The sequence below is a fragment of the Cavia porcellus genome, unplaced genomic scaffold (genome assembly GCF_034190915.1).
Source record: "Cavia porcellus strain 051 isolate PalLab524CR breed Dunkin Hartley unplaced genomic scaffold, mCavPor4.1 scaffold_22, whole genome shotgun sequence".
Classification (NCBI taxonomy): domain Eukaryota; kingdom Metazoa; phylum Chordata; class Mammalia; order Rodentia; family Caviidae; genus Cavia; species Cavia porcellus.
The window spans coordinates 13,555,343-13,565,510 of record NW_026947505.1 but is presented as its reverse complement, the minus strand read 5'-3'; the positions used below and the strand labels follow the sequence as shown (position 1 = coordinate 13,565,510).

Here is a 10,168-nt window from a genome sequence, read left to right as displayed (position 1 = left end):
TACATGATCAATACAGTGACTAACAGTAAATTCTCAATCGGTGAAAAGACATTATTGGTGTAACAAAAAGATGCTTCTATCATAGACAATAGATTTAGGAAAAGGTGACCAAATGGATATTAGAGGTAGGGCTATCTTTTGCAGGAGCTCCTGGGTGCGACATTCCTATGCATGCATGTAGAATAATATAAAGTGCTATACAGAAACATAAGGCATTCGCAGGAGGCTTGGCTGGAAATGTCACTTCAGCAATGTGCCTGGGGAAGTTGTGACGCCACCTTGGGAGTCAGGAGTCGCTGCCTGACCTTTGGGCATCTGGGAGGGATGCCTATACCTGCACCCAGCGCTGGAAGGGGCCCAGGTCCTTCCCAGCCCAGCCAAATTGCAGACTGCTTAATGCTTCAGAGCACACATCTTCACGGAAAAGTGTTTCTTCCCGTCGGAGAAAGCTTCTCTGTCCGGTAAGGGTTGGCTTTTATTTTGCCTTGTTGCAAGTTGGCGAAGTCCCTTCGGTCTCCTCCCTTGGGGTAAGTGACAATGAGTCCGGCAGGGGGCCCACAGTGGCCTGCACTCCGGAACCCGGTAGCGGCCGAGTTGCAGGCGAGTCCGGCGCTGCCCCACAGCAGCAGGTGGGGACAGACAGCGGTTCCGTCTCGCGGAGAGAGACGAGGCGGCGGCGGCGGCGGCGGGTCCCTCCCCCTCAGCCCCGGGGCCTCCGCGGTCCGCCGGACCGGGTGGGGGCGGGGTGGGGGCGGCGCAGAGATTACGGCGGCGCCACCAGGGACACCCAGGGCCCCAAGGCCCCGGGCGGTCCCCACGCGAGACAGCAAACGATGACACCAAGCATTCTCTCAAGGTCCAATAAAAAAAAGAACCGGTCTCGCGCTCTCCCCGCCCCCCGCGCGCCCGCGGCCACGCGAGCCCGAAGTCGCCGGCGGCGCTGTGCTCCCCCCACCCCGCGCGCAAGTGCCAGGCTGCCCGCCGCGGGGCGCACGCTCGGCCGCTACCGGCTTCCGCGCAAAACTCCCATCCCGTCCACGAGAAGTGGCCGCGGCCTCGCAGGGGGAAGCAGCTTCGGAAACGCTGGGGAGCGCGGACCGCGGCGGGGCGCGCGCTCTTGGCTGGCCTTTTCTTCTACTTTTCTCCCGGGTCGCCAGGGCAGACTTCTGGGCTCCTCTCCTCCTCCCCCTAGCAGCCGGCTGCTCCCCCCACCCCGCCCCGTAGCTCCCCATTTGTGCACGCTGTTAGTGTGTGTGGGGGTGACCAAAGGGGATGTCCTGTTTCCACCAGAGACACAGCGCGAAGGGGAAACTTAGACAGTGGAAGCAGCGAGAATAAACATCTAAGAACCGGCGCGTAGATCTGCGGTTCGGGCGGAACTTGAACTTGGGGATCCTGAGGCGGCCCGAGCGACGGGAGGTGAGTGGTCCTCTTGCACCCACCGTGGCCCGGGAGCACGCGGGAGTCTGGAGTTAAAGGAGCCCCCCAGCGCTCCTTTAAAAAAAAAAAAAAGTGCGCGCGATTGTGCTGGGGACCCGGAACCCTGCGGGACTTTGGAGTTCTGGGAAGGGGGGAGGCGAAGACGGGGCGTCTCGTGCCCAGGTGCCCAGACCCTTAGAACTGCATCTGTGTGCTCTGCTCGGGAAGACGCCTCCATTCTCCAAAGGGCTCCTAGAAGCGGGTCAGTCTCTGTCGGGCCGCAGCGCCGAGGGCGCGGAAAGGCGTTTGTGCGGCTCCCACCGGCACCCAACCCCCGCCTCGGAGGGGCGCGCGCACCAGGGTCTCCCCTAAATTCGTCCCCTGTGGTTTAGTACTTGGTGATGACCCCGTAGGTGGCCCAGGCACAAGGATGCTGACCCGGAGTCCCCGGAGGGCTCCAGGCGCCTGGGCTGTCTGGCTGCCCGGGCGTGTGTACATTCGGGCACTGACCGGGTTTTAAACTGCGGCGATCCCACTTGAGTCACTTTTATATGGGGTGAACCGAATGTCTCCCACCTTTTGCCAGCGTCCGTGAAATCAGAGGCGCCTTGTCAGAGGAGTCGCGTTCATTGGCTCGAGACGCAGATGGTTTGGAGGGATTCTAACTTCGCCCAGCGAAGGGACCTGGCTGGGTCCCTTTCTCGCTTTTCAAAGCCTGCTGGGTCTGGGGTCTGGGGACGCTGTGGGGCTTGAAACAATTATTGTTATTATTATTTTTTTCTTGTGAAATGAGATTGGAAGTAGACGATGTGTGCGTTCGTTTTATTCTGTGCTATGCAGCAACCCAAACTTTCTTTTGGTGGCATTTTAAAGATCATCCCCACACCCTAGTCCCTTTCTTTGTATGCAAGATTGCAATCTCTCGGGGCGTTGAGGGAATGTGTGGACCAAGCCTGGTGGTTGAGCATGGGGTGGGGGGACCAGAGAGCACAGCTGAATATTTGTCCTCTTTTTCTAGTTGGGCTTGCAGTGTGTCCTTTTGCCTTCACCCCGTCTACACTGCACTCCGGAGATGGCGGAGAGGGTTTGCTCTGGCTCGGGGTGACAGTGCGCGTGGAAGGTGCTATGTTCGGGGATCCTGCTCCTTCCCTCGTCCCTAGAGCCTCTGGCCGTATCTGCCGGACCGGGTGCGCCTGTTGTTGAGGAATCGGAGCCGAAGGGCAGCTAGGAAGGCGCAGGTCCTTCAGCTCCTTCTGCCAGTGAACAGCGTCGCTCCCGGGCTTGTGTTTTGGTTCCCGAGCAGTTCCACGTGGAGCACCTTCGTGTGCGTGTGTGTTGTGTACTTGATCTATGAGGAGGTAACTGGAGTCTCGTGTTCAAACCCAGTGGGCTGTTGGCCATTAATTTGCTTTCCTGGCTGTCATTACAGACACTTCCAAAATCTGATACCTCAGAGGACCCGCAGGTTAGGTTTCACATTAAGAGCTCATACTTAACAGTTTTCTTTCTCCCTTACCCCTTTTGGCTTGGCACCCTGGGATCAACGTAATTGTTGGAGCGAAATATATCTTCTCGATTATGGCATTTTGTTCCTGTTCTCAGTGGCGGCCGCTTTTTTGCACCCTCGGGCGCTTGTCAGTTTCACGCAGGTACCCGCAGGCTCGGGTGGGAGGCGCAGGAGCGCACAGCCACCCCGGGCTGCGGCCACAGCTTCTGAAGTTTCATTTCCACGTAGGTGAATGACAGCACTGAAAGTTGACGGTGTGTGTGTGTGTGTGTGTGTGTGTGTGTGTGTGTGTGTGTGTTTTCTGTTTGTTTGCTTGTTGATCTGATTTTTGTGTTTTTATTTTTACAAACTCCTTGGAATAAGTATTGTCCTGGATAATCTTTCCCAGGTACAGCTTGTTTTGAGCAAAGACATTTTCTTTTCTTTTTATTTATTTATTTTTTTACTTTTAAGATGTGTCAGGCTTACACCTGAAGAACCAAAGCAGTGAGGGTAGTGGGCTGGGAGAAAATCCCAAAACAAAATGTTCGATTCCTAACAGAGTGTGTTGTAAGAGACTGCAAACGTTTGTGTATTTTTAAAAATACCCAGGAAAATAATCCCAGGAAATAAAAAGCAGTAGTAACAAAAGACAAACTGTTTGGTGTGGAGCTACACTGCCAGAATCTCAGTTTTATGGCAACAACACCGAACGCAGATATAACTACAAATATTTTAATTGTTATTATAAACCGTAGAAATAGTTGTTCCACCTGATTAAAAGCTGCAGGTCATTCAGAGTTAACCAGTTTTTGTTTTGTTTTGTTTCTCAGAAATAACTGTACAAGAACGGGACAATAATAGCTTTGCAACATAATTAGGTTAGCTGCCCACTCTTCCTTTTCCCCATTATTAGAGATGTCTGTGTCCTTCTGTTTTCTACTAAGTGAAGGTCTAAAATCAATGTGATTTTCAAAAGCCTGCATTTCTTTCTGTGCTCTGCCTGAAAATAAGTATGCTTCAACACTTTGAGATCGTTTTAATTAAAGATTGCCTCACAATTAGAACAAGACTTGCTCGATTCTTTTTTGTTAGATTTTATTTTACTAAACATTGGAAATTTAATTTCTCATCTCTGGTTATATATATTCGTAAATAATATTTATGTCAAGTAGTATGTTAAAGCGTGAACATTTAGAAATCTTAAGATTTGTGTAAAAATAAGTTATTAAATAATAGAAAAGTTAGATTTTAGAGGATTTCTAGAAGCTGGATGAAAAAGTTGTCTTTGCATAAATTTTTTTTTCCCTCAGGAGGGACTGAGTGGCTTGTCATTTTGCTATAATTTGTTTTTTCTTTTATTAAAAATCTCTCGGTCAAAAAAAAAAAAGAGAAGCAGGCTCTCCATTTCTAGGAGTTTCTTTTTATTTATATTGTGATTTGGGGTGTAAATAAATTTTACATAGCCATGGGAAATAGAGTATCCTGTTTCATGTTTTCAGTCTCTGTTGCAAGTGCTAAATGACTGATGTTGTATCTAAAAATATATTTATGTGGCCTGACAGTTTATTATTTTATTTTACACATTGGAGCTAAATTATCTAGATCTTTCAGAAAGGTAAATGTTAGAAAATCTAAGATTATTGAAATAAAAATTTAGGTATTGGAAAATTCACACCCTAACCTTTAGATAATAAAATTAAGCTTCTTCCACTCAGTGAAACCTCACACTTTTTATTCAGAATTCAAAAAGAGGGGAGACAATCCCTTTCTAGACTTAGTGAAGTGTTAAGTAATTTAAGAATGTAAGTATTTATTATGGTTTTTCATTATCTTTTTTTTTCCTATTAGGTAAACGCAAGAACACTGAACATTCAGTTAAAAACAGGCCCCCTTTATAAGGAGTTTATTCACCATAGTTCTGTATTGCAGCTGCTGATCATATTTCATGGAGCTGTTAAAGCACTTAAAACCTAAAATTAGGTACTGTCTGGTTGTAAATATTTCAGATCATTCATTTAAGCAATAAATAGAAAAGTGTGCTATCAAAAGTAGGAGACCTTTTGAATCCTCTTATTGAAGAACTGAACAAGCCTCTATCAAACACTGATTTTTTTTCACTGAGGATATAATCCTGACAGTTTCTTTTTCAAACGGATATTATCTTTACCTATGCTAAATTCTAATAATGTGTCTCTCAGTAGAGTATCTTAAACTAATTGTATTCAGAAATACAGTCAGGGGATTTTATTACAATGGTTACTAGGTGAAGGAAATCAACACCAGGGGCAATGGATGGCGTGGCGTGCAAGGTACCTGCTTCTCTCATGAAGGTTTCCTAGTGAATTGAGAAAGAACTTGCTTTTTCAAGCATTTGCCCTCCAGATGGGCGAGCTGCAATCGTGTATTTAATTGTAGTGTGTATGTACAGTGCTGTGTTTTGCACTGAGGTGTGTTTTAATGTGGGGTAGCAGTGAATATTCATTAAACTGGACATAGAGCTAAACTTGGTGTCATTTAACTTGATCCCAGTGAGGGAAAGAAAATAAACAAAAGTCAGATATTTAAATGCTTTCAAGAGGGCTGAAGGCTTTGTAAACATTGCCGTCATCTATTCACGTATGCTTCGGTGATAAGTCACGTAAACCTGCAGCTCCTGCTTCTCACCTTTCTCCACCCCTGGATTTACTGGGAGAGAGGCGCTGAAAGTGAACAGACCTCTATCCTTGCTCCGCCAACTCCTTTCCTTCTTCCAGAAAGAGAGATGAACATGATGAATTTAAAAATAGAAACCATTTCGAGTAATCAAACCCACATTTTTTATGGTGGTTTAAGACAGTCTCAGAGTGCACCCCGGGTCTTCCCGGTAATGGTAACTTGTTCTGGTATCAAAAGGTGCTAATTGATCTTAGCACCGACATAATAGTATAGTTTGATATTTGAAACCATTTGGTGTTGGTCTGGCCCTTTTCTAACCCTGAGATTTCAGTGCATGCTGATGAAGAAAGACACCACAATTAAAATAGAATTTCTCCTCATATAAAATATTTTAAAATATATTAATGTTTAAATTTTTATTAACAAACAGTAAGTAAATTTAGTTTAATGTGCTTTTGGAGCAAAGATCTGGACTATTGTTTTAAGACTAAAACTTTCCCTACGTAGAGTTTTATAGGTTATGATTGCTGGGCAGAGTCTGAACGCTGTTATCATATTTGAGTATTTTCAAAGTCAGGTTGCATCCCACCAACATAAAATACCCATATTAAAGTTTCATATCTTAGGTATATACATATCCAAAAATATATAAAACACCTGAGTTTGTCTTCAGACAGTAGGAATTTTTCTGTCTGATAAGTCATCCTCAATGAAATATTATCACCATCATAACATCCTAGCTAGTATTTTGTGAGGATTTATTTTATGCCAAACATGTGTTAACTATTTTATGTGGCTTAGATGATTTTAATCTTCTCAACAATGCCATAAATTAGGACTTTTATTATTCCTATTTTACAGATGAGGAAGCTGAGACCCAGTCAGTCATGCAGCAGGGTGGAACAAGGATCCTAACTTGCCATTTGACCCCCAGTACCCTTATCCTTCAGGCTTGTGCTAGCCAGGCACTCACACCTCTCATTTCTGAGATGTTTTTATTAACTGCTGCACAAACATTTTACATTTATATTATTAGTTACATGAAGATAACTAGATATTAGAAAAATAAATTAAGTGTCATAGTAAATCTGTGATTTCATGGGTAATATTGTTAAAGACAAGGCCACAGAATGTATTAAGTTAAAAAAATTTAGAGTATCTATTTTTTAAAAAACGTTATGTGACTGTGAACAAACGATTGGCCTAAATAGCCAAAAATGTGATGGAGTGTTGGATGACAATGAATGAATTTGGAGAAGCATTCTGTGTTACCAATCAGCAGAAACTTACTCGTAGGAATATTTGACTTTGTGCGGAATTTTCCTTTGCTTTTCAGGGTTTATCCTTTGGATAAATGTTAGCAGTTTTACAATTTTGTTGTTCTTTGAGTCCTGAGTGCTGGTTGGAAATCTTAGATGTAGAGTTTGATGTAAAACCAACTAATAAGGGATGAGGTGCTACAGACAGCATAGTGCATTTTTAGAGGTGGCTGAAATTATAACAGGAGCATCCATATTTTGGAAGTAATTTCAATTTATGGTTATTAGATTTTATATTTTTAAGGTTATTCTCTGGGGGAACCTGTGAGTTTTAAAATTCTACAGTAATTTTCCGGAACACATTGGTTTTCATTATTATCTAATTGTGTATTTGGCCACAGACTCTTTTCTTCAAAGGGAAGTTGGTGATGTGTTGAGTGCAGAAATGTGCCCATGCTTTGCCTGATGCATGAGTGGGTGGCCAGAGAATTACTCAGTCACTCTGTCCCTTCTGTTACTGGCCCTTGAATTCTCTGCAAGCTTTCTTCAAGAGTAGGACAATTCTTGCAAAACAAACAAATTTTTTGATGCAACAGTCGATTTAGAGTACACCTGCTCTAGCATCCTAGGGTGTCATCATAAAAAGCAGCGACCTAAAAGAAGCAGAGGCAGGAGGATTGACAGAGCCTAGGACATCCAGGCCAACCTTAGCAACATTGCGAGCCACTGATCCTGTTTCAAAACAAATCTACAAATAAACAAACCCTACAAACTCTCAAATAGCATAAAACATCTCTCCACGTAATAAATCAGCTACAAGTCCATCTACTCCTCACACAGAAGTTGAATATTCTTATTAACCAGAGTTTTGCTTTACCTCATTTGTAGCTGTGAGACTATAAAAACTATTAAAATGTTCCCACATATGGCTTCAGGCTGGACGAAGCCAATAGAGCACGTATATGCAAAGATTTGTTATGTTAGGGCATCTTTTCTCTTTTCCATTCATGTGCCATTGAGTTTAATTCTGCTCACAAGACAACAACAGCATCAGCTTTTACATTCTGTCCTTAAAGCAGCTGGCATACTATGTATATGGAGGGCTTATTCCACACAAGCTCGTGTACTCAGTTCCGGGATCTCTGCACATATGCTGGGGAGTGAGCTGCTCATTGTCTTTCACCTTTGGCTTTGAACTTCTTAATGGTAAAGAATTTGGAAAGACTCAAATGTTCTGATTAAGAGATTGACTATTTCTAATTTAATAGGCCTAATATGTTCAAAGTGGTAATGACATGGGGACTCGATAATCTCCATGCTAGTTAATTCCCTTCACTGAATTTTTATATTTGAATGGAAATGTCTATTCCTGCATGGCTATGACTCAACAGATTCTAGCCGCATTTAATCACAAGCTGTGTGACTGGCACTGACACTTCCTTTTGCAGATCTTTCAGTCTTTTAGACGCCCTTCTCCTGGGTAAACCTCAGGAAAGCTGTCAAAAAATGCTATTTTTATTGCAATTTTTTACATAAACAGAAAGTGTTAAGATCATGCTACTGTTTTATTTTTCTTAAGCTGCCAGGGATTTTAATTTTATGTTACTGTTGACTGTTGTTGTTCATAAAAAATGCTTAGGAAAACTCTGGACACATGGAAATGCTTATTAAATGTATTTTTATTGTCAGTATTGCTGAAGTATTGCAAAAATTGATGTAAGATTAATAGGTTTTTTTCTTACTTTATATAATTTTGGAGACTTTGGGCTTTTAATATCTTAAGAGTTCGACATCACTTTCTGTAGGAGAGCTTAGCCTCGTGAGTTGGTCACGGTAACAAACGTCACATGTTTAATTTTCAGCTTCTCAGGTTAGTTCCAGGTTATCTTACACACACTGGTCACAGTGTTGTTTCTGTCATAACCTGTGTAATGTGGTTTCTTGATGCTTCTGGTGGGGCAGTTCTGAACCATGCTTGGTCTGTCTCAAAGATGATCCTCCCTAGGATGTTCAATCACGTTTTTCATAATCATCATTAGATCCTTCCTAGACTGAAAATTCTTTAAACAATTCTATGTTACTTACAAGGCAGATTCCAGAATTTGGAGGACAGCCTGTAAAGCCGCTCATGCTGAGGCCTTCGCTCAGGTTGCCCTCATCCTCGCTCCTCACCAATTTACAAGACGTGTCTTCTCCACCGTGGACAAAACTGCTCTTTTCCAGTACATTTTGGTCATTTCCACTTTGCTTCTTTGTTTGTGCAGTTCTATCCGCGAGACTCCTTTTAGCCCCGTGACTATCCTTTCTATTGCTTTTTCAGGATTTAAAATGCAGAATGTTATCTCCTTCATAGACCGAGTTGTTAGGGTCTCTTTACTCTGGAAGCACCCATTTCTACCATGTCCAAATGTACTTGCTCCTTTGATGTGTAATGGATTTTGTTATGTTTATCTATGTTCTACTTTAGGCTGGGAGTTTACTGGAGCAAGGAGCTTTGTCATCTTTGTGTCTCTAGTGCACTGTGTTCTGCTTGACAGAGAGTAAGTAGGTGGTCATTAAATTTCTGTTGAGTGAATGTGTAAACGAGCTGGGCACATAAGGGACATCCCCTACCCTGAGACAGAGGAAAAGGCTGTGACCGTTCCTTGATAGGAAAACCTTAAGATGAAGCTTTGAGTGTTTGAGTATTAACCCAGTACAATGACAGCTCTGAATCCAGTCCCAGGCTCTATGGATGGAGCGAATCTGTGTGTGTGTAGATATGTGCCTATTTCCCACCATTGGGGAGTCACTGATTTAGTGAGTAAACCAAAGATCATGGAAAATCTCTGGCAATGTAGTTATTTCATAGCAGTTGAAATCACAAGGTCCAGATTCTTGATATGTAAGAACCAAGAACATGGAGCTAGGCTGCTTGGCTTCAAACTTCATTTTTGATACTTTGTTGTGACAAACTTATTACTTAAACTGATCTTGCATCGATTTCCTTGTGTGGTAGAATATACTTCATGGATTTCTGGTGAGTATTTAATGAGCACATGTATGGAAAGCATTTAGAATAATGTCTAATATGAGTTATTCATTGGACTGTGATTATGTGTTATCATTAGAACATCCAAAATGTTACAGAGAATTTTAGATCTGAAAATCTTTTTGGAGATAATAGATTATGTCACAGAAATTGGACCCTTAATAAACTCAGTACTAATTTGGTACTCTGGGGTCACCCTGGCAAGTCTGAGGCTACCTTTTGAGCTCTTCTGACTTGCATAAGCTTCGGTCACTGACATTGTTCAGTATTTCCTAAGATTCCCAGGGCTCTGCATAAGAGGATTGTTCTGTTTCC

The 10,168-nt window shown here is 43.2% G+C and overlaps 1 protein-coding gene across 9 annotated transcripts in view; it reads left to right on the top strand.

Moving 5' to 3' along the window:
* Positions 1-353: 353 nt before the first annotated feature.
* Positions 354-10,168, top strand: part of Eya4 (EYA transcriptional coactivator and phosphatase 4) — a 259,542-nt gene continuing 249,727 nt past the window's right edge. For 8 of the 9 annotated variants that reach the window (XM_013148006.2, XM_013148007.2, XM_013148005.2 and 5 more), the window contains exon 1: positions 1,114-1,419. The gene's annotated coding sequence lies outside the window, so the exon portion shown is untranslated. Of the gene's footprint in view, positions 462-1,113; positions 1,420-10,168 lie in introns of those variants that run through there. The other variant, XM_013147997.3, reaches the window with a different exon arrangement.